General features: G+C 44.4%; 1 protein-coding gene across 1 annotated transcript in view; it reads right to left on the reverse strand.

The window, feature by feature from the left end:
* The window catches only part of LOC146812465 (androgen-induced gene 1 protein-like), a 269,437-nt gene that overhangs the window by 43,190 nt on the left and 202,057 nt on the right, over window positions 1-24,190 (reverse strand). The window lies entirely within an intron of this gene.

The raw sequence follows: 24,190 nt of genomic DNA on the forward strand, positions 1-24,190 counted from the left end.
TTGTCTCAAAAGGAGGTAGCATTGACTTTGTCACGAGAAACATTTCTCCTTCAAGTTGCGAACACTCGCACGGAAGTTCAAGCGCTTTTGAATACTGACCTCCCCCTACATTTTGGCACACTAATACACACTATCTTCAATGCTTCTTCTACGACTGGTCTGGTGCACTTTTTTAAAATTGTAGGCTCTGGCCTTGTGACGTCTTTCCAGTCTATTTTTGGTATAATACCAGCTATTTTTCATTCTATTTTTTCTGGGGTTTTCGGAGGGTTTCCTCTGATTCTCGCATTAATTGCTGGCATACTGCTGTTGGTCTGCGCACTACGCTATGGCTGCACGACTTGCGCTTCTCGACCACGGCTTCAACATGTTCCATCTGCGTAGCCGAATGTGGGAAGCCTATGGGACTTTACCGCTGGCTACCTTGAGCATCGCTTATGGATTATCCTTCAGATTCCCGTTTTTCACTTGTGTACAGCCTGTCTTTCACTGCCTCGAATGTCCGTTCCAATGGGCTCTGAATATGTGTCTGTCAAACTTGGTGTCACCGGACCTGGATTTTGATCAACTGATGTATCCCTTAGTGGTACATGAGTTTGACTGTTCTGGAGTCGGGTTTATGGCCTTGGGTGCGGCGCAAGGAGTCCTTGGGTTATGGGATATAGAGAAAGCAGCCATTGACTTCCTGACACGCAGTTACATCGAGATGCCTGCTTCTTGTCCACGTGGAGTGCTGGATGCTCAATTCCCTGTGGAACACGTGTGTTCTTTTTCTTTGCTGGATTGGATGTCAGCCAATTTTGCTGATGACTCAAATGATCTGCTACTGGAAGCTGCAGCCGCATATGCTGCTTATACTTTCCAAAATTAACTGCCTGACGACAAGCTGCATGGAGTTAAATTTTTTTACCTTCACACAAACGATGGATTGTGTTTTTATATTTTTTTCCTTCTTTCTCTGATTTACTGAACTCACACTTCAAGCTCCTTAGTCTGCTTCATTGATCTTGAACTCTGCGTTCTGTAGACTTACTCGCCCCTGGTTAAACAGTGGTTCGATCAAAGGGGGATGTCACGTGGATTAAGGCCACTCCCTATTTACAGTGCTAAGTTAGCTTAATCGCGTTAGCTGTTAGAAAGCCATCTTGTCAATTTTGCTGACTTTGCACCCGACACTGTTGTTACATGTTATTAATTTGAGAAATGCAGACTCGCTCTTGTCTCAAGGGAATGTTATTTATACATCCTTAACAGTTGCTAGTGCCCTTGGTCTGTACATCGAGTAAAGAACTGTTCTAGGACACTAGACGGTGCCGGCTGATTGTGTTCAGGGTGATCGTACCACTGTTTAGTCACAACATGCACGTAGCTGCAAATACCAGAAAGTCTTGTGCTTTAATATCACAGCGCAGCATATTGTTGGGGCATTCGATAGAAGAGCTGTTGCAGAGAACACTGAGCTGATCCTGTGATGTGATACATCTGAGCTGATCTATACGGTATGGGGTCCCCTATGCAAGCCTATGAGACCTTCTAATAGTCTAATAATATTTTATTAGTAACTAGAGAAAGGAGGGTGGTTATTTTCCACTGTCATTATAATATGATCGCTCCTTTTATATTCTATGGTATTGTAACAATGTTAATGGTAATGATCTTAACCATTTGTCTACTTATGTTAGCCAAAGTATTGTTTAACAGGACTCGAGGTTTATGAATAAATTCTTTAAACTTTACTGTGTCTTAGTTATTCTGTTGTGGACTGATATATATGTGCAAACGGGTATTTCGGGTTCCCACCATTCCTGAGAATAACTAAGTCGCTTGTTCTGGGTTGTCTATACATTGGGACCGCCGAGCTAAATCTCGGATAACGAATGTGACACTAAGCTAGTCGGATAAGGGGTTCTTAGTTCTGAGGGGAGTTTCTGGTACACCACAATTCTCTAAGGTTCTGGTTTCCTGCGCATAGTTCTGAGCATACGCAGAATCCCTACAACAATAGTAGTGTCATCGATAGAATATGTGAATTTTATGTGGGGATGGCAGTCGTTCAAACATGAAATCACATTCTCCAAAGCTTCTTTCGTGCCCCTCCATAAAACCAAAATATCATCAATGTATCTGAGATACAATAGTAGATGTTCTGTCCATGAGCTGTTGTTCAAAATGTGCTCATCCTCGAATTTGGCCATGAAAATGTTGGCATACGTAGGTGCCCCAGTAAAACCCATTGACGTGCCAGTCTTTTGCAAATAGAACTGTTGCTTCCAAGAAAAATAGCTGTGGTATAAGCTGAATTGAAGTAACTCAAGCAGAAAGATATTCATGGTTTCAGCATAATCATGTCGAAGCAACATCCATTCGACAGCCTCAATCCCTTCCCCATGGGGGATTGAGGTGTAGAGGGCTGTGACATCTATGGTGGCTAGGAGCACCTCTTCTGTGTTGGGTAGCATGACACTTTGTAGTTTATTAAGGCAATCCGTGGTGTCCTGTACGTATGTCACCCATTTCTGAACCAGCGGTTGCAGAAAATGGTCAATGAATTTACCTAATGGTTCATGCAGCGACCCACAGCCCGCCACAATGGGGCGAAAAGGGGGGTCTACCGGGTTCTTGTGCATCTTGGGAAGCATGTATATGTGTGGTCTTTTTGGGTAGTTGTTACTTAAGAATTTGTAGGTGTTGTCATTGATCCAATTTAAATCTTTGGCTTTTGACAGTATTGAGGACAAAGTTTTCTGGAAAGTATCAGTAGGGTCTGTGTCTAGAACCAAGTACGTGTGGTTCAAACACTCTTCAGATTGCAACACAGCTATGGTAGTATATGCCATCAAATGCCCCTGTGGCCACGTTTATGTGGGGAGAACAACCCGTAAAGTAAAAATACGGGTAACTGAACACAAAAGTGCTATTCGCACTTCTAATCAGAAATCTTGTTTAGCATTACATTGGAACACACATAAGCACACCATACCCCAACTTCGATTCACTATTCTTGAGCAGATATCCGATTCCACACATGTTGATCCCAACAGGCACTTGGCTCAAAGAGAAACATTTTGGATACGTTTTTTACAGACCATGAGCCCTGGGGGTTTGAATGACAAAATAGAACTGATACATTTTCTGTGATAAAGTATGGTTGCATGATAACAAAATCTTAATTTTACAGTTGTTTCACTGTTAATTATTGGAGTTTGTATTGTTTTATGCATCTTTACTCTGATTTCACTTATGTATTTGGTACGCTGATTCTCGCACATCTATTTCACAGGCAGTCTTGCCATTCTTAACGTTTAACTTCTATGTCTTTTCTGTTTTCCATTGGGATTCTGTTATGATCATTTACCCGTTCTGACATGGCGCCCAGAGTAGTCCACTTTTGTTGTTCACGAGTTTCCTTACTGGTCACATGATCCCTACGGTTTTTTCTAATATGCACCCGCACGCCCTGGCCATATTGAGTCTTTGCCATTTGAAGATAGGATCCCTTCGAGGTCGCGTGGCACGTTGCATAGAAAGGTACGTGTACTGGTGAAGACGTAATGGTTTTCTAAAAAAACTTTAAAAACTTTAAAAGGTCGCGGTATGCATTAAGCTGACGGCACCATTTCTTTACCCTTAGACGTTTTTGGATGTGGTTCACCACTGTGTTTATATCGCATGGATTTGGATGCACACGCATCATGGAGTAGGCGAAGTAAGTTGCATCTTATGCTGGATACTCTTTTTCCGTCACTATTTGTATCATCTTTGGTAACACTAGATCGCCCATTTCAATTTTTGATACACAGGTCGTGTGAGTGACGACATGAACCGTTTTCCTGTGCTAATTCGCACTTGAACGTTGGGAGGTGAGTCCTCCGTAGGCAATTATGGTTTGGTCACGGTGGTTTTTAGGTATTCGGTTTACTCGAGCACTTGATTTTTTAATTCACTTTAATTTACTAAAATTCACCTTTAAGCGCGTTATTTCACTCCTTTTTTCACTTTGATGGGCACTTTTCATGATACTCAGGCGCTTCGTAATAGGCATCAAGTTCTTGCACCCACTGGTGACACCTATGTATTCCTTATTCTTACTCTTATCTTTACTCTTCTTTTGGTCAATCTTCAATAAACTTTATTTATAAATCTTCTTTTTCCACTACATTTGTATGCAGAATATTGGCTGGATAGTATTGGATGCTAAGGGTTGTACAATGTCAAACAATGTCATATATGGACATATGTATAAGTTTGATTTTACATTTGTATTGTTTTCATTTGAATTAACTTATATACGCACATGTATATATTGTTGCAGTATTCCCCTGAAGAAGGTGTTTGTTGCATTGGGACACTTGACGTTTTTCCGAATATATCAAGAAAATAAAGAAGAATCTCAGAATTTATGAAGATTCACAAACTACCGTTTTGACTTGCAGTCACTATTATTACCATTATCATTTTTTCAATTTTAATGGTCAGATTGTATCATCTGACAACTAAGAAGTGGCTTGGAATATACCTATTGTTTACTGTACTTTTCACCCATGACGCTGTTTATAACTTTAACTAAAATAGGCACCATATGTGCTCTTCGTCTTCTTATGTTTCGCAATTGATGTACGATATACACTTGTTTACTTTCACACATCAACCAGTTGCACCTCAAATAGGGCAGGTGGATAGTGCGCCTTTTTTCAAACATACACGTGAACCACTGCTTAATAATCCTTCAACAAACCTCTATTTGGATGTGGCCTAACGGCTAGGGCGGTCAATCTCGAAGCTGGGGAACTGGGTCCGAGTCTCGTCAGAGATGCTCACCATCCTGTGATTCTGGGCAAATCACTTAATTTCCCTTTGCCTAACAAAAACAAGCATTTACAATGCAATAGGTCTTGCAACTGCGAGTTTTGGAGCTATTGGAATTGTAAATGGCAATGCCTTTAAAAAAAATGAAAAGGCATTGTCATTTACAATACCAAAAGCAACACCAATTGCATTGCAGAGCGCGGTGTCCGTTAAGATGGCACCGCGCTCATTAAAGTTAAAACAAGCACTGTAGGCAGTAAATACGTCACAGACAGATGATTAGTAACACACACACACACACACACGCACGCACACACACCCACCCTCTCACAAGTGCGAAATACATAAGCACACAAACGTGCATGGTACACACAGATGTCCCCACGCATAACGTACACCCTTACCGCAATACACAAACTAGAGAGAGTCTTCAAACAGCCCTAAATGCAAGTCCCTCGCTTGTTGCTGCTCATCAAGCAATATGCATATGACTTAGTATTCATTCAAGACCAACTATTTACCACTTGCACCAGCCAAAAACTTCTCTCGTTAGCTCATAGCTGGTTTTTCTTTCTATTCTGGCGTTTTAGGAAGCAACTGCTCTGTTGTTAATCGGATAGATATAGCACCCTTTGTGCTTTAATTTTCCTCAAGTTACCGTTATTTGGAGTCTTCCAATATTAAATAAAATTGTGATTTAAATGCAACAATCTATAAACACTGAGAACTAAGTCAGGTCAAAATTAAATCGAGCTCATTTTAAGCAATCAGTTATTAAAAAAAAACTTGAGAAAAGACAACAAACGAAATTTTGCAAGATTCAGGTGAAGCAATCTTTCCATTTGGGTCAAGGCCACACAATCAGCAATGTGTACAACTTAAAGACACGCACATGGAGATGTTTCAAGTGCAGAGAAAGGCAATGTATACAACACTGGAAGCTTAAAGGCACAGTGGTACCTCTCAAATCACGAATCAACATTTTTTGCTTGTTACCCAATTTCAAGGAGACACGAAGACCACCCCCTACCATCAAGCTGGCATATATACGTAATGTAACAGGCAAAGCTGCCCACCTGTGCCACACTTCACCCGTTTCACCTAACCACGTGACACATAAGCAGTGTCCCTCCCACTGTTGTATTTCAGAGGAATACCTGCTGCAGGTCACTGCAGTTCTGGCAGCCGATGCCTGGGCCCTCTGTAGCTAGCACTGCCGTATTTGAATGCATCTCCCCTGGTATCATGTTCGTGCCACCGCCGTGCCCTTCTCCGTGGTAGGCACAATCAACAGATACAACCGGTAGACCCCCTAACTACAAAAAGAACACACGTTACTTACCTGTAACTGTAGTTCTCCAGTGTTGGAAGCTTTCATAGATTCACATGCCTGAATCATTCCCCGTTGTCGAGACGGGAGTCTCCGGTATATAAAAAACAATGCTTAGTTGGATAGCAAACTGAAAAGAGCCCTAGGCCCATTTCCCTTTTGCAACCCATAACCTTCGTTATGTAAAAGAGACCAAACTTGTCCTTGAACCAATCAGAACTCCTCACCCTCTAGAACCCTCCTGAGAGAACCTTTTGCCCCTCAGATTTTCGTGCACTTGTGCCCTAGACACCTTTTGTGCTAAATCCAAGGTGAGCCTCCCAGGGGAGGAGGGTGGGTTGCATGTGAATCTATGAAAGCTTCCAATACTGGAGAACTACAGTTACAGGTAAGTAACTTGTTTTCTCACTCCAGTATTGGAGCTTTCATAGATTCACATGCCTGAATCAGAATAGTGAGCAGTAAAATCCAGCACATTTTTTGTTACCCAAGACCTGGAACAACGGAACATATGTAGCTCGATAAAAGCGGTCTTCATATACCAATACACACAGAAAACACTTTCCAAATTGCATATAATACAATATACAAGAATAAAAGTGCATATGTAACCAATAAAAGGAAGCAGGGATGGTGAAGAGGGCTCACCGTCACTGGAAAAGGTTCCTCAGTACTGCTTGTCCTACTGCCACATCTTTCTCTGCAGGTGCATCGAGGCAGTAATGTCTGGTGAAAGTATGCGTACTCTTCCAGGTAGCAGCTCTGCAGATATCCTGGATAGGTACTCCCACAAATAAAGCAGTGGAGGTGGACACTGCTCTTGTAGAATGAGCACGGACACGTGCATTCAACGGCTTCCCTGCTGCCTGATGACAAAACTGTATTGCACTTGAAATCCATCGGGCAATTCCCCTCTTTGACAAAGGGAACCCCTTCCTGGGGGCACTATAAGCCACAAACAGTTGGGAAGACTTGCGGAAAGGCCTTGTTTGCTGCAAGTAAAACTTCAGACAACGTTTAACATCCAATGAATGAAGAACTCTCTCCGCTGCTGTTGACGGTTGAGGGAAAAACCTCTTAAGGATCAGCAGTTCATTCATGTGAAAGTCTGTAGGCACTGAATGAATTTTGGATTAGTCCTGAGAACAATCCTGTCCACTTTGAACTGCATAAATGGTTCTTGTATTGTGAGAGCCTGTATTTCCCCAACTCTTCTGGCTATTAGAAGAGCTACCTTCCAGGATAAGAACTTTAGATCCGCCCTGTGAATTGGTTCGAAGGGCTGCTTCATCAATTGAGATAGAAAAATGTTCAACTGCCAGAGAGGTGGAGGAGGTCTTATAGGAGGAAAAGTCCGAAACAATCCTTTCATGAACTGTTTGATAATCCTTTCAGACCACAGTGATGGACCCGAGGAAGTTCTTCTATATCAAGAAATCGCAGCAAGATGCACTTTAATAGAAGCATGGGCTAAACCAGACTTTGCTAACATTAAAATGTATGGCATAATTTCATGTGCCGCTGAGCTTAGAGGATGAATATTACGCTCTTGGCACCACAAACAGAATCTCTTCCATTTCATCCAATATGTATTGTTTGTACTTTCCGCTCTGGCATTTGCTAGTATATTTCTGCATTCTGATGAAATATCTAGGTGTTGAAATTCGCAGTGTTCAGGAGCCAGGCCGCTAAGCGTATCGATTTCTGGTCTGGATGAAGCACTTGTCCCCGGGACATTATCAAGAGTGATGGTATTGGCTGCAGACAAATCGGATGATCCTCCAACAGCAGGAGCAACTCTGTGAACCAGTGTTGCCTTGGCCACCACAGAGCTATCAGTATCACTTTGCACGGTTCTTTCTTTATCTTTGTGAGAACGCGTGGCAAGAGGGGAATCGGAGGAAAGACGTAGGCAAAGACGCCTGACCATGCCATCAAAAACGCATTCCCCCAAGATCCCCTTTGGTGATGCCAACTTGCGGAGAACAGGCATTTTGTGTTCTGAGCTGTCGCAAACAGATCCACTTTCGGAACTCCCCATTTGAAGAATATGCTTTGTAAAATCTCCTGGTTGATTTCCCACTCGTGGCATGTGAACTTCAGTCTGCTGAGAGTGTCCACTTTGACATTCTGATCTCCTGGAAGATGTTCCGCTTTTAGAGACACCTCGTGTTGAACAGCCCACTTCCATATCTTTTGTGCTTCCTACGACAGGGAGAGTGATCTTGTACCTCCCTGCTTGTTGAGATAGTGCATTGCAGTTGTGTTGTCTGTTCTGATCAGAACAGATGCTCCCTGAATTCTAGGTAGGAAAGCCAGCAATGCTAAGCCTATCGCTTAGAGCTCCAGCAAGTTGATGTGGAGCTGCTTTTCCTACAATCCCCACCGACCGCTGACCTGTAGATCCTGAAGGAACACCCCCCATCATTCCAGGGATGCACCGGTGGTAATTACCAATGGAGCTGGTTCGGTCAGGAAGGAAAGGCCCACCAAAATGTTCCTTTTGTGTGTCCACCATGCTAGTGCTTGCCCCATAGCCGGCGTGATCTTCACCTTGTCGTCGAAGGATCACTCTGCCTGGTGCCATTGCCGGTCCAGTTCCTCCTGTAATGGACGCATCTTTAGTCGGCATAAAGGAATCAGAGGTATGCAAGAGGACATTGTCCCTAGTAGCGACTTGTACGTGCGTACTGAAAGACACTTTTTTCTTGTGAAATTCTTGGCAAGCGTCATGAGACCCAGTTGCCTCTCTGTAGAGGGAAATGCCTTGTTTACAGAGGTGTCCAGAATCGCTCCCAGGAACGTGATCTTCCTTGAAGGTTGAAGGGATGATTTCTCTATATTCAAAATCAGTCCCAGTTTGGCAAATAATTGTATGCATGCCGTAGTTGACACCAGGGCTGAAGTTTCTGATGGTGCTTTTATCAATCATTCGCCCAGGTATGGAAACACCTGGTGTCCTAGCTTTCTGAGAAAAGCTGCCACTGGCGCCAGACACTTTGTAAAAACTCTTGGGGCTGATTTGAGGCCAAACAGTAGTACTTTGAACTGGTAATGGTCTCCGGCTACTGTAAACCGAAGATACCGTCTGTGGGAAGGATGAATGGGGATGTGAAAATATGCATCCTTTAAGTCTAGAGTGGTCATATGATCCCCTGGGTTTAAGAGCAGCAGAATGTCTTGGAGGGTCACCATCCGGAAAGACAAGTATTCAGCGACCTCAGGTCTAGAATAGGACACCATTGGAGAGCATTCTACCGGACTAGGAAGAAACAGGAGTAAAACCCTTTTCCTTTTTGCGAGATCGGCACCGGTTCTATTGCTCCCTTTTGGAACATTGTCCGAATCTCCCGAAGCATCTGAGATAGATGTTTGATCTTTTGACTTGTCGGTGGTGTGCAAGGAGGGAATTGAAGGAATTCTAAAGTATGTCCGAATTGTATTATATTGAGGACCCATCTGCCCGTCGTTATTTTCTGCCAATGATGCATATGGGAAGCAACTCTTCCACCCAGGGGAACTTGTGGAGGGGAAGAAATACATGTAGCCGGATTCAGGAGGTTGCCATTGTCTTCTGCCATTGTCCTTTCCTTGACGACCCCCTCGTCCTCTAGGAGCAGACTTTGTATAGCTCCCTGATTGTTTTTGACCATATTGCGGATGGTATGGTGTGATGATGAGGAATAAGAGGGGTATCTCCCCTGTTGGTAACCCCCTCTATAGGATGATTGGCCTCTCCCTCTGGCACCCCGAAAGGGCACTTTACGGTATTGTAGCGAATCTAGGGCTTTTGCAGTATCTGTATCTTTTTTGATACCTAGAAGTACGTCATCCACTTGTTTCCAAACAAATCTTCTCTGTCGAAAGGGAGATCTAGACTCCTATTTTGCACCTCTGGTCTAAAGGCAGTCACCCTTAACCACCCCTGACGCCGTAGCACCGCCGCTCCTCCAAGCAACCAGAAGGCTGTGGTTGCGATATCCATCGCACAGTCAATGACTTCAGCCGAAGCCATTTCTCCTTCCTGAAGGCTCTTTTTCCGCCTCCTCTCTATTGTCCTCTGGGATGAGGTCCGTGTAAGGTGCCATATCGCACCACATCTGCCTGTCGTATCTGCCCAGAATGGCAAGGGCATTTTCTGCTTTAACTAGGAGAGCAGATATGGATGAGAACCTCTTTCCTGCATTGTCTAATCGTCTCCCCTCTCTATCAGGAGGTGCTGATATAGGCGCAGAGGGATTCTTAGATTTTTGTTGCGCCACTTGCGAAATCACAGAATCAGGTTTTGGATGGCCCAGTAAACACGCTGGTGCGTCCAAAGGAGCTTTATATTTTTTCTCCAATCTAGCAAGCACAGTTGTAACTGTCGCCGGTGTCTTCATCACTTTTAAACCTTCTTCCCACACATGGCTAACAATTGGGATAGCCCGGACTGACTTATGGTATGGTTCCTTAAAATCGTATAGGAAGCAATCCGTTTGTGTTGTAGCCATAGGAAGCTGGAATCTCTTCGCAGCTCTTTCCAATAGATTTTGGAATCCGCCGATATCCACCTGCGGAGAATCCACAGGTACAGGTGAGGGAGATGTCGGAGATGGAATCTGGTAATCATCCCATTCTTTGTTGTGATCTGATATCTCTCCCTCTTCCTGGTCATCATCGTCCGTGGTGACAGGATCCTGGTGGTGTATTGTTTGAGGAGTTGTAGGCATAACTTCTTGTAGTGGTTCCCTGCTTCTAACTGGAGTAGCAGGGATGGAACGTGGATGCGAGACCGGGATTTCCTGAGAAGCTGGTGTCGGCGGAAATATCCTTTTATAGTCTGCTAGCATAAACTGCAGATCCATCAACATGGACGATGGCATACCCACCATCTCTTCTTGGTACCCTTGGCGATAATGTTGTTGCGGAGGATATTGGTACTCCCCATATCCCTCCTCATAGTCATCATCCTGACACTTCACATGCAATTGTGAGGGACTACTGGCCTATCCAAAGGCTCCGTCGTCCTCCTCTCCTCTGAATCCTGCTCCTCTAGCAGGTGTGATGACACCAGAGGAGTGATCTTGCTTGCGGAGGTGATTTCTGGTGTAATTCTCCTCTTCCTAACGATTTCCAGTTTATCTGGAATTTCCCTTGTCGACGAGCCCGTCGACGAGATCGCCGTCGACACCCCTGTCATTGATGCCGTCGTCGACACCAGGCGTAAAGAGCTATCTGTCGTCGACGACATAGTCGTCGATGTTCCCATTGACGACCCTGTCGTCGTTACCGTCGATGACGATCCAGTCGTCACTGTCGACGACGATCCTGTCGTTGACACTGTCGTCGCTGTCGATGCCGCCGTCGATGTAATCGACGTCAACACCACCGTCGACGATGACGTCGTCGGAGAGGCTGTAATAGTCAATGATGGTGTCTTTGATATGAGCTTTACCGCAATCTTCGTCGTCGACGACGATGGTTTCTTCGTCGATGATCCCGTCGACGATGCCCGTTTCTTAGATTTTACCTCAGGAGGCACAGAAAACGGCTTCCTGAAGGGTTCTTTGACCTGAGGAGGTGACTCTGACGGTTCAGAACTCGTCTTGTTCGATTGTTTTTCTCCAGAAGCATGTCCCTTACTCTCCCTTTCCACAGATTTAGGAGATTTTGAAGGACTGCGCCCAGCAGACCCATGAGTGGTCTTTTTAGGGCCTTCTCAGGACGTTTCCCTGAGGAATGAGTTTGAGGAGATTTTCTTCTCTTTTGAGATCTCCCAGATGTTGAGGACTCCTCCTCCTCACTTTTACTGGAGATAACCTCCTTTCTGGCCTTTAGCTTTTGTAGCCATATCAAGGAGGCGCCCATCATGATCTCTCAGAGTTTTACTTGAGAAAGTGCGACATACCTTACAGTCTTTGGCCTGGTGATCCAGGTATAGACAGTAGATGCAGTCAGAATGAGGGTCATCAGTGTAGAGCCTCTTCTTAGAACAAGTTGCACAGGCCCGAAATAAACCTTTCTTCTCCTTTCCAGACATTCTCTAAAGAATGTATTTGAAGACAATCCATAGTAGTACAGAATCCAGTTGAATTTCTAAGAACAAAGTTCTTCAAAGAAGTTGAAAAAACAGAATTTGAGCAGAGCTCAAAGGAGACTACCTAGCACAACGTGCGGTAGAAAATCTGAGGGGCAAAAGGTTCTCTCAGGAGGGTTCTAGAGGGTGAGGAGCTCTGATTGGTTAAGGGACAAGTTTGGTCTCTTTTACATAACAAAGGTTATGGGTTGCAAGTTGCTATCCAACTAAGCATTGTTTTTTTATATACTGGAGACTCCCGTCTCGACGACGGGGAATGATTTAGGCATGTGAATCTATGAAAGCTCCAATACTGGAATAACCGGGGTTCTGGTGCGCAATAGCGCGCATTCGTGCTTCTAGTCACGTGCAGACGCACTATGCAGCAGTGCCGTGGCCTTTCGAGATCACCCGGAAGTAAACGGTACTCACAGCATCGTAGCCTAGACTTATGCGCATCAAAGCGTAGCCTGTTTATTGTGCGCTACGGGGCCTCTTCTGACAGCTCCGATGACTAAGTTGCTGCTCCTTGCGACCCTCTTGGGATTTTTCAGTCCAAAAAATGTTTGAAAAAACGTTTTCGAATTGCACTTTACAGTGTTTTATTTTACATTCTAATTGTCCTGTAGCCCAGTTCTCAACCATCCGATACTGCGGGAGTGAAGATTGATCCCACTCTTCTACCTTAGTACCCGTCGCCAACACTATCAAGAATTCACAGTGATGGCAGGCAAGAACCATGGAAGAAGGTGGGGAAACAACACAATTGTTCGTATGTCTCTGGACCAGCATTCATGGACTTGTGGACCCCAGAAGTACCTACAAGAGGCGACAAGAGAGAGAGAAATTAGCTCCACGCATCCACATTCATACGTGCTTGATTTTTAGGCATGACTCTTTTGAGCAAACACAAGGAAAACTCTTACCCCCTACTCAGCTTCCACAGCTTATTGGAGGTATAGTCCTGCTCAAGTCCTTGGCTCACTGTTGTAGGTTTCACAGTGCAAGAAATCCTCATAGAGTATTATCTTTTCAATGTCCAGACATAAGAGAACAGGATATACGGGAGGTAAATAAACCTTCTTCTTCTTTATATATTCGAAACAAAGAAGAGGGAGAAAATACCGGATAATCACGGCAAAAAACCCCCACTACCACTCAAGTGAAAAAAGGAAGGGAAATATATACTCGTTTCATAAATTGGGTGCACCCACCTTAGTCACGATTATCGCAACGTGATTTACTAATCAATAGCATTGTCCTGGAAACAGACAAACTTAGGAAAAGGCAAAAACGTGAACCTACTGCAAGGAACGCGGCCGCGTTAACCTTGTCAATTCCACTACGCATAGGATCCCCTATTGTAGCGGCATACGTGGTATCGAAATTATACAGCAAATGAAACCACGGATTAAACAAGAGAATCAGGGGAATGAATATGCAGTTCTACCTGAACCTCTCTCCTTCTGCGGGAATACAATAACTGAATCCCAGCGATAACAACAATGTCCAGCGTAAATCCAAAACGACGACGTTCCTCGCCAGGAAAGAACTCCACTGGAAGTCAGGCAAGGCGAGACAACAGGAAGTTCCAAAGGAATCCGGATCACCAGGAAAGACCTTCCGGGTCACATGACCGGGAAAGAAACCAAGCGCCAGGCATATGGGACAAACAAGGAAGGTAAGAGAGAACCGGCTCACTGATTCCCAACAGTACCTCCCCCCAAACGCCTCCCCACAGGTCTAGGCTTGCTGGGATGACGGAGATGAAACAGACAAACCAATCTAGGGGCAAGGACATCCATTGCTGGTTCCCAGGTACGATCCTCGGGACCATAGCCCTTCCAATCAATAAGGTAATAAAGTCTCCCTCTCCGTCTCCTCGAATCCAAAACAGACTGTACCTCAAATTCCTCATGGTCATCCATCATCACAGGAGGGGGGGGGGGGGGGCAGGGTCATAGATGTGGGAATATAAGATTTCAACAAGGAGGTATGGAACACAGGGTGTACACGGTATTCATCAGGCAAAGCCAACTTCATAGCCACAGGATTGATTACCTTTTCTATCCTAAAGGGTCCCACATATCTAGGCTGTAGTTTCCTAGGCCCATCTATCCTCAGATTCCTCGTGGCCAACCATACCTGATCTCCTACTGCATACAAAGGGGCAGGGCTTCTATGTTTGTCTGCCTGTTGTTTCATACTCTCCTTGGCCGCTAACAAATGTTCTTGTGCCTTTGCCCAAATAGCCACCAAAGAGTGACTCAACGTACCTAATGCAAGAACCCGCCCAGATGGTTGTATAGGTAGTGCCCTTGGATGGAATCCCGTGGAACAAAAAAAAGGGGTCATGCCCAAAGCAGAATGTAAACTGTTATATGCAAACTCGGCTAAGGGGATAGCCAACAACCAGTCACAAGATAAGGTGGATAACAGACAACGAATATACTGCTCTATTGTTTGATTTGTACGTTCCATTTGCCCATCCGATTGAGGATGGTAGGCGGATGACGAACGCAGTTCCATTTTCAAAGAAGAACATAACTCAGTCCAAAAATGCAACACAAACTGCGGACCCCTATCGGACACAATAGCCGATGGCAAGCCATGTAACCTTACAATATGGGAGATAAATACTTCCGCAAGTACATGAGCATCAGGTATCTTCAATAATGGGACCAAATGTGCCATCTTCGTAAATAAATCAACTACCACTAGAACAGCCGTGTACCCCCGTACATCAGGAAGATCGGTAACAAAATCAATACTGATAGTAAGCCAAGGAGAAGGGGGCACCGGCAATGGATTCAACAACCCAGCAGGGCGAGTATGTGTTGCTTTACTAACTGCACATACTGGGCAAGACCCCACAAACAACTGCACGTCTGAGTCATGGTCTCCCACCAAAACCAGCACAGACATATTTCCTTGGTCTTATGTATTCCGGAATGACCAACCAAAGAAGATGAATGACACCACATAAGAACCTTTTGCCGCAACTCAAGGGGTATGAACAAACATCCAGCGTTATACAACAACCCTGCCCGTAATTCAAACAAGGGATCGCTCAACCAGGGGGTTAGATCTATCCTCCCCAACTCTACCTGTACCTCATCAAAAAACTCAGCCTCAGACGTACATCCCACGATCTTCTCCACAGGGATTATTGACCTCTCCTCGAGCTCCACCCCATCCCCACTAGGTCTACCGTATATTTGAGATAAAGCATCTGACTTCGCCTGCTGTGACGCTGATCTGTACGTAATAACGAAATCATACTCGCTGAAAAACAGTACCCAGCGCATCTGTCTAGGGGTTAATGCCCGTGCTGAACGTAAAAATTCCAAGTTCTTATGGTCCGTATAAATTGTAACGGGATGCCTGGCCCCCCACAGATGATGACGCCATTCCTCAAAAGACAACTTAATAGCCAACAGCTCTCTTTCCGCGATAGTGTAATTGCGTTCAGCGGGTAACAACGTCTTCGAGAAAAACGCAATGGGATGCATGAGACCAGTTTTCACATCCCTTTGAGGGAGCACACCCCCTACAGCATACATAGAAGCATACGCTTCTACAAAATAAGGCAACGCCGGATCAGGATGTACCAAGACGGGTGCAGAGGTAAAGCTCTCTATCAACAGTGCCAAAGCCGCCTGAGCTGCCAAGGACCAGACAAAGGGAACACCTTTCTCCAACAAGGCGGTCAAAGGAGATACAATATCCGAAAAATGAGATATAAACCGGCCGTAAAAGTTGGCGAACCCAACAACACCTGTATCTCCTTCACACAAGTGGGTGGAGCCCATGAAATTATCGCCTCTATCTTGCGGGGATCGATCTTAATCCCATTGGCAGACACAAGGAATCCCAAAAACTCAACACAGGTTGCATGGAACTTACATTTCTCCAATTTGATGTATAATCGGTTCTCACGTAACCTCTGCAATACTTGTTTAACATGTTCTACATGTTCTTCAGGAGCTTTAGAAAAGATCAATATATCATCAAGATAAACAATGACACTGATATCCAAAAACTCACGCTAAACCTCGTTAATAAAAAACTGGAATGCAGCCAGGGCGTTACACAACCGAAAGGGCATGACACAGTATTCAAACAAACCGAACTTCGTACGAAAGGCAGTCTTCCACTCGTCCCCTTGACGGACACGAATGAGATGGTAAGCCCCACGTAAGTCCAGCTTGGTGAATACTGTGGCATGCAGCAATTGGTCCAACAAGACTGATATGAGAGGGAGGGGATACTTGTTCTTCACTGTCACCTTATTAAGTGCCCTATAATCCACACAGGCGTGGAGATCACCCTTCTTTTTCGGGATTAAAAAAATAGAAGAAAAGACAGAGGACACAGATGAACGTATGCACCCTGTACTCAACATTCCATCCAAGTAATCCCGCAAATGCCTCTCCTCCGGCTCAGATAATGCGTACACCCTACTACACGGTAAGGTAGCACCCGGCTGTAAATCGATACGACAATCAAATGTCCTGTGAGGAGGCAGCACCCCTGCCTGGACCTCATCAAATACATCCCTGAATTCCTCATACAATTGGGGAACAGTAAGAGACTCATCCTGTCTGTTAGCTGCACAAGTCAGAGGCACAATGCACTCTGTTGCTTCCAGGTAACAATGCTGTAAACAATGTACGGAAGCATATGTTACTGTCCTCCGCACCCAGTCAATCTTCGGGTTATGCAATTGTAACCAAGGTACCCCCAATACCATTCCAAAGGACGGGGCATCAATTAAATCAAAGCTAACACTCTCTGAGTGTCCATAATCACATATCAACAACAGAGGTTCTGTCTGACGTGTTATTTCCCCTGAAGACAATTCGGTCCCATCTATAGCCCGAACTGGTTCCGGCTGTTCTTTGTACACATAAGGAACCTTCAAGGTCTCAGCCAAGTGATTGTCCATAAAATTGCCAGTAGCACCGGAATCCAGTAACAACATTCACGGTCGATCTTTTGCTACTGGACAAAACCATACACATAGTTACAGTGAAATGCCAGGGTACTCTTTGTACAGCTCCTGGGATATCATAGGGATTGTTACCAGCTATTTCCTCTTTAACTGACCCACCCTGGTCTATCTTAATTCCAACACATGCAACTGTCTTGGGAGTAGGGGGAAATGATGGTTTAATGGGACATTCACGAGCAAAATGCCCACCCTTCCCGCTATAGAGGCACAGATTGTGTAAACGCCTTCTATTCTTCTCTTCACTTGGTAACGGTCTTCTCAATCCCCCGATCTGCATCGTCTCTGGTTTTTGTCTAGCCTCCACATGATCCTTAATATCACTCCTTACTACCACTGCCCGGGACCCCATAAAACGACTCATTTCACCGCGTCGTTAAAGGAAGGCGATGATTTAGTTTTAACAACTAGATCTATGATGTCCGTACATGCCTCAGGGGGATCCACTACCTGGGATACAACATCCTTAAGTTCCTCACATAACCCCCGATAGAAAATAGAGGTACGTTTTTCCATAGGCCAATGGGTCTCAGACACTAGTCGATTGAAAGATGCAATATAGGTCAATAGGTCTTGTTTCCCCTGCCGCAACTCCAACAACTCTGCGTCACTTGCTTACATAAAAGCATGTTTAGCAAACAAGCAAAGCATCTGCTCCCTGAAGGCCGGATAGTTGTACAACACTGGATCGTCCTCCTCTACTAATGGAACAGCCCATGTAGCCGCAGAACCAGCCAAATACGATATAACAAAAGCCACCCTTGCCGTATCGTCGCGAAAAGCAGAGGGACGACACATGAAATGAAGATGGCATTGGTTCATGAAGACTGCATACTTATTACAGTCTCCCATAAACCTCTCTGGGACTGCCAAAGGTACGGGTACTGGAGTATTCACTGTAATAGAAAGAGGGTTACTACCACCTGCACCCTGACTATTGGTACGATCAAAGTGAAAGGTAGCCAGCTGCAACACAGGCACCTGAATCTTAGAAGACGGCCCTGCTCCTGCACCCCAAGTACGTTCTTTCACTCGAAGGGCATTCAATTCCTGATGTAAACCTACATTCCCTCGTCTCAAACCCTGTACCTCAGACTGAAGAGATGTGGCCGCAGCCATCAACTCCTGTAGAGAGGGAATCCCATATTCCCCTACACTAGGAGTGCCTCCACCCACGTCCATCATCGCTCAGGCAATATTTTAATACATGGTCTTGGTTTTCTGTGCTGTAGCCCAGTTCTCAACCATCCGATACTGCGGGAGCAAAGATTGATCCAACTCTTCTACCTTAGTACCCGTCGCCAACACTATCAAGAATTCACAGTGATGGCAGGCAAGAACCATGGAAGAAGGTGGGGAAACAACACAATTGTCCGTATGTCTCTGGACCAGCATTCATGGACTTGTGGACCCCAGAAGTACCTACAAGAGGCGACAAGAGAGAGAGAAATTAGCTCCACGCATCCACATTCATACGTGCTTGATTTTTAGGCATGACTCTTTTGAGCAAACACAAGGAAAACTTTTACCCGCCGACTCAGCTTCCACTGCTTATTGGAGGTATAGTCCTGCTCAAGTCCTTGGCTCACTGTTGTAGGTTTCACAGTGCAAGAAATCCTCATAGAGTATTATCTTTTCAATGTCCAGACATAAGAGAACAGGATATCCGGGAGGTAAATAAACCTTCTTCTTCTTTATATATTCGAAACAAAGAAGAGGGGGAAAATACCGGATAATCACAGCAAAATACCCCCACTACCACTCAAGTGAAAAAAGGAAGGGAAATATATACTCGTTTCATAAATTGGGTGCACCCACATTAGTCACGATTATCGCAACGTGATTTACTAATCAATAGCGTTGCCCTGGAAGCAGACAAACTTAGGAAAAGGCAAAAACGGGAACCTACTGCAAGGAACGCAGCCGCGTTAACCTTGTCAATTCCGCTACGCATAGGATCCCCAATTGTAGCGGCATACGTGGTATGGAAATTATACAGCAAACGAAACCACGGATTAAACAAGAGAATCAGGGGAATGAATATGCAGTTTTACCTGAACTTCTCTCCTTCTGCGGGAATACAATAACTGAATCCCAGCGATAACAACAATGTCCAGCGTAAATCCAAAACGACGACGTTCCTCGCCAGGAAAGAACTCCACAGGAAGTCAGGCAAGGCGGGACAACAGGAAGTTACAAAGGAATCCGGATCACCAGGAAAGACCTTCCGGGTCACAGGACTGGGAAAAAAACCAAGCGCCGGCTCAAAGGGAGAAACACACTTTATACTGTGTGTAACCCCGCCCTAATCAAGCACGCATGACAGGCATACGGGACAAACAAGGAAGGTAAGAGAGAACCGGCTCACTGATTCCTAACACTAATTCATAGATACCCAACAATGTTTTGGGAATGCTTACGAAAGTTTCACAGAAAAGGAGAGTGGCTTTGCGAAAACCAGGCTTGCCAGGTTTCGAAAGCTGTCCCAAGACAAGCCCAAAGACAATCGGTCGTAGCCCAAAAGGAGCTCAAACTTGTAATTCTTACAGATAAAGCGGTTATAATGTTGGCGAAACGTTTTTATGCAGGAGCCTAATTCCTATCCAAGACAAATATGTAGAACTCGATGCACTTGAATTATGAACTGGATTTTAAACAGTATCAAGCGCTCGCCAGACACGCAGGCATCTGCTGTTTATTTTTGCATCGCGCTTTCAAAAGTGAAAGCGAGATGCAAAAATAAACACGCGGCGCCATGTCTCCTTTTTTGTCCGGCCCAATCAGAGAGCTGGACTGGCGCGTGCAAGGCAGTGTGACGAAGCTTCTTATAAGAAACTCTGCCACGACAGCCGTAATGCAGGCGATCCAGTCCAGGTGGGCCGGACAAAAAAGCCAAAGGGAGGCAACACAGATAGCTTATTTCCAATGGCTGGCCACCGTTTAGCATAAACGGTGACGCCGGCCAATGGAAATGAGGGGCGGAGTTTAAAGCCCTTTTGTAAAAGTACTCATCTGCATTAAATCTCGCCAAGCGAGCTGCGCATGTGCGCAGCAACGCTAGGCGAGACCTAATGAATGTGTCTGTCTGTAACGCAACTGCTGCTCATGTAAAGCGCTCCGATACCTTCGAGTCAAGTTCACGCAATATAAAACTCCCAAAAAAAAAGAAGAAAAAAAAACATACACTGGGTAAACCGCTGTATTAAATCCAACACCAATGCACAAAATAAAACCTACAATAAACTATGACATACCAAAATCAATACTTGCTGCACTGGAGGAATTGTAGAACGCTGCCCTCAGACTAATAGCTGGGACCAATATTATAGCACACTGAGAACCCTCCCCCACCACTGCATAAAAGCCACTTTATGCAAGTTCATTCACTAGGCAGCTCCACCAAATACTGAATTTGAGGTTAAATCCATCACTCTGCCAACAGTAGTACCAAAATGTTCCAAATCCATCTAAGAGCTCTAATCTTATGGATAAATTGAATGCTCTCTCTTTGGATATCTCACTTAACACCAGGCATTGCCCCCAGCAGATTGAGTCCAAAGTACAATATGCCATTTTAGAACCATTTCAAGCGTACATTGTCTTACTATGCCCATGCTTCCTCACTAAATTGGATAAGAGCAGGCTGGGAGTAGCAATGTGCCAATTTGTAACTGAGCTATACTGACAAGTTCTGTTTTCATCGTAACCTGCTTAAGCAACTCGTTTTTCTTCCATCTTGCGGTGCTATAGGGATAGAGTTCTGCCCTAAAAGTACTACTCTAGCCTAAATAGAAGACCAAGTAAGGCATTGGATGGTCCAGACCGCTAGAATCCTGAGCAAGATATCACAAACAGATCTACGAACAAAGGGACTGATTTAGAGGAATGAGGAAAGGGTACTACACCTCAAATGTGACGAAGTACCCTTTCCGCCGTACTGAAGGTCTGCCTGCTTCATTTAGAGTCAGCGGAACTTCAGTATGTCAGTGGCAGAGACTATCCCATCTCTGCCACTGACATACAAGTCAGATGTACGACGGAGTAAGTGCTGCCGGAGGTTGTGCCATTTGTCCACTCACTCTATTTAGAGTAGTCGAACAAATGGCAAGTTTTTACTTTCGATTACAGCCATCCAAAACATAGTTGTAAGTTAAATTAAAAACATTTCAATGACCCCGTGCCATGGGAGAAAGCTTCCATGTCAAGTGGGTCATTGCTTTTTTTTGTTTCAAAAAGAAAATCTCACTTTGAGTTTTATTTTTGAAAATAAAAAAGAAGGATCTAAAAGCGTACCGATATGTTGACAGAGCCGTATAGCACAGCTTCAGTGCTCGGTTCCTGCCAATGTAACAGATGTCCCCTGTGGCAGCAGACATTTCCAAATTTGGAGTGTGGTTAATCCTTCAGGGCAACAGAGTAAGATACTCTATTGCCTTGATGGAGTAAACTCTAAATCAGGCCCAAAGTATTGTAACATACTGGATTTCTTGTAAATTTCTACGTTAATAACAATTCTTTTCTTGGTGTGAAGCTACGCTAGCCCCTTCAGTGGCTCATGACTGCAGAAACAGGGTTTTCCAGTATTGCGAAAACTGCCAATAATTCTAAATGAAACATAGATAAAAAGGACATCATTTCATAGGCAAGCTGCCCAGGAAATCCAGGCTTCTGGTAAACTGCTAAAAACAAGCATTGGCAAAGCCTATAGGTATTGCCTATGAGAGAGCTATTGGTTTTGGCAATGTGTTTTGGCTAGTTGTAAACCAGTGTGGCTGCTTTTCAGCATGGCTAAAAGTTAGTGCCATTGAGTGGGGTAGATTGAGTAGGAAAGATAGGGGTAGAGTGGAGTGGGGAAGATTGGGGTAGAGTCGAGTGGGGTAGACTAGGTTGGAGTGGGGTTTATTTGAGTGGAGTGGGATAGATTGGGGTGGAGTGCGTGGGGTAGATTGGATCGGAGTGGCGTGGAATAGACTGAGGTAGACTAAAGTGGGGTGGAGTAGAATGGAGTGAGTGGATTGGTGTAGGTTGAGGTGAAGTGGGGTGGAGTGGGTTTGATTGGGGTGGAGTAGAGTAGCTTGAGGAAGAGCGGAGTAGAGTAGAGTGGGATGGAGTGGGGTAGATTGGGGTACATTGGGAAGGAGTGGGTTAGATTGGAGTGCAGTGGTGTAGATTAGAGTGGAGTGAGGTGGAGTGGAGTGAGGTGAGGTAGATTGGAGTGGTGTAGTTGTGGTAGATTAGAGTGGGGTGGAATGGGTAGATTGGAACGGAGTGGATAGAGTGGATGGGTATAGTGTGCTGCGGAGTGAGTTAGATTGGGGTAGATTGGAGTGTGGTGGAGTGGGGGTAGAGTGGAGTGGAGTAGATTGGGTGCAGAGGTTAGTAGGGCGGAGTAGATTGGAGTGGAATGGCATGGGGTAGATTGGAGTGAAGTGGGGTAGATTGGGGTGAAGTGGACTGGGGTAGATTTCAGTGAAGTGGAGAGGGGTAGAGTGCGGTAGATTGAAGTGGAGAGGGTAGATTGGAGTGGATTAAGTGGTGTGGAGTGGAAGGACATGTAGTAGACTGCCGTAGATTATAGGGCTATGTTGTGTAGAACAGTAGATTGGAGTGTAATGGTGTGGGGTAGATTACAGTGGAGTGGGGTAGATTAGGGTAGAGTGGAGGGGCGAAGAGTGGAATGGGCGTGTTGTGGAGTGATGTGGAGTGTCGTAGAACGGAGTGGCATGTCGTAGAGTGGAGTAGATTGGAGTAGTGTGGTGTAGAGTGAAGGGGCACAGAGCAGAGTTGTGTGTTGTAGTGTGGAGTGTTGTAAAGTGGAATGGTGTAGTGTGGAGTATGCATGGTGTAGTATTGCACTGCTATTAGACAACACATGTTTAATTGAAATGAGCATTACCATTGCACAGACCTAGTTTTATGGCACACAAACAATAATGTGTGCAAGTGTCATCACCTAGTGTGCTGATATGTTTTGATCATATTCGAATATTTGTTCCCACCACACTTCAGAATTATAAAAAGATGAGTTTTCATTTGTACTTTCCTTATTCTGATGTATTCTGAAATGGAAGCACAGTTAATTTTCGTTTTCTGCTAGAAAAAAATACATCCTACAGTCTCTCCTCTCACGAGTGGCCAGCAGGATTGCAACATAAATTCTCTTATTCTGAAGGCAGATAAAAAAGTAAATACCAAGCTCCCTCGGAAGACAGAGTCTGACATTGGACCTCTGTCCTTGAATGCACATCAAATGTGACAAGAAAAAGATTTAAAGGTCTGTTTACAGAAAGCCAGTATTCGGACAGATACAGTAAACAAGCAATGCACCATGGGAGCGACGAACCCAAGCTGGACAGCCTAAAACAAATAAAGCCAACTAATAGAAAGCAAGAGACTGTAAGTTACAACTAAGGCTCCCTGTTTTCCGTTTTTATGGATTTTTACAGATAAATACAGACAGAAAACAAAAGTGTTTTCTGTCTGCATTTATTTTTAAAAGTAGATAAATACAGAAAATTGTGCTTCTTTGAAGTGACTCTCCGTGCTGTCTTTCATGAATTATAGGCCAGCAGCGAGCAGATGGACAGCATGGGAAATTAAAAACCACAATGAAATTTCTTTAATTAATGGCATATGTCAACATATATTTATGGTATAATGCTAGTATTTACCACTAGATGTATCATTATGTAATATTTGGCAGCTTAAATAGCTAAAACACAACAGACATAAAAGTATGAGTGCGCGCCTATCAGTTAAATAGATATGGAAATGTACAGTTTTACCACTTCGTTTATACGCAATACAAAATATAAATATGGATAAATATAGATAAAATAGCCCAAAAATAAATATGGATAAATACAGATGGAAATGGCCAAAAAATAAATACCATGAAATCAAGAGCCCTAGAACTCACAAAGCCAATGGTAATCAATGGGTAAAATGAATCCCCAGGAAAGCTTTTAAAATGCCTACAAGAAGT

This window comes from Triturus cristatus, chromosome 7 (genome assembly GCF_964204655.1).
Source record: "Triturus cristatus chromosome 7, aTriCri1.1, whole genome shotgun sequence".
Taxonomy (NCBI): Eukaryota; Metazoa; Chordata; class Amphibia; order Caudata; family Salamandridae; genus Triturus; species Triturus cristatus.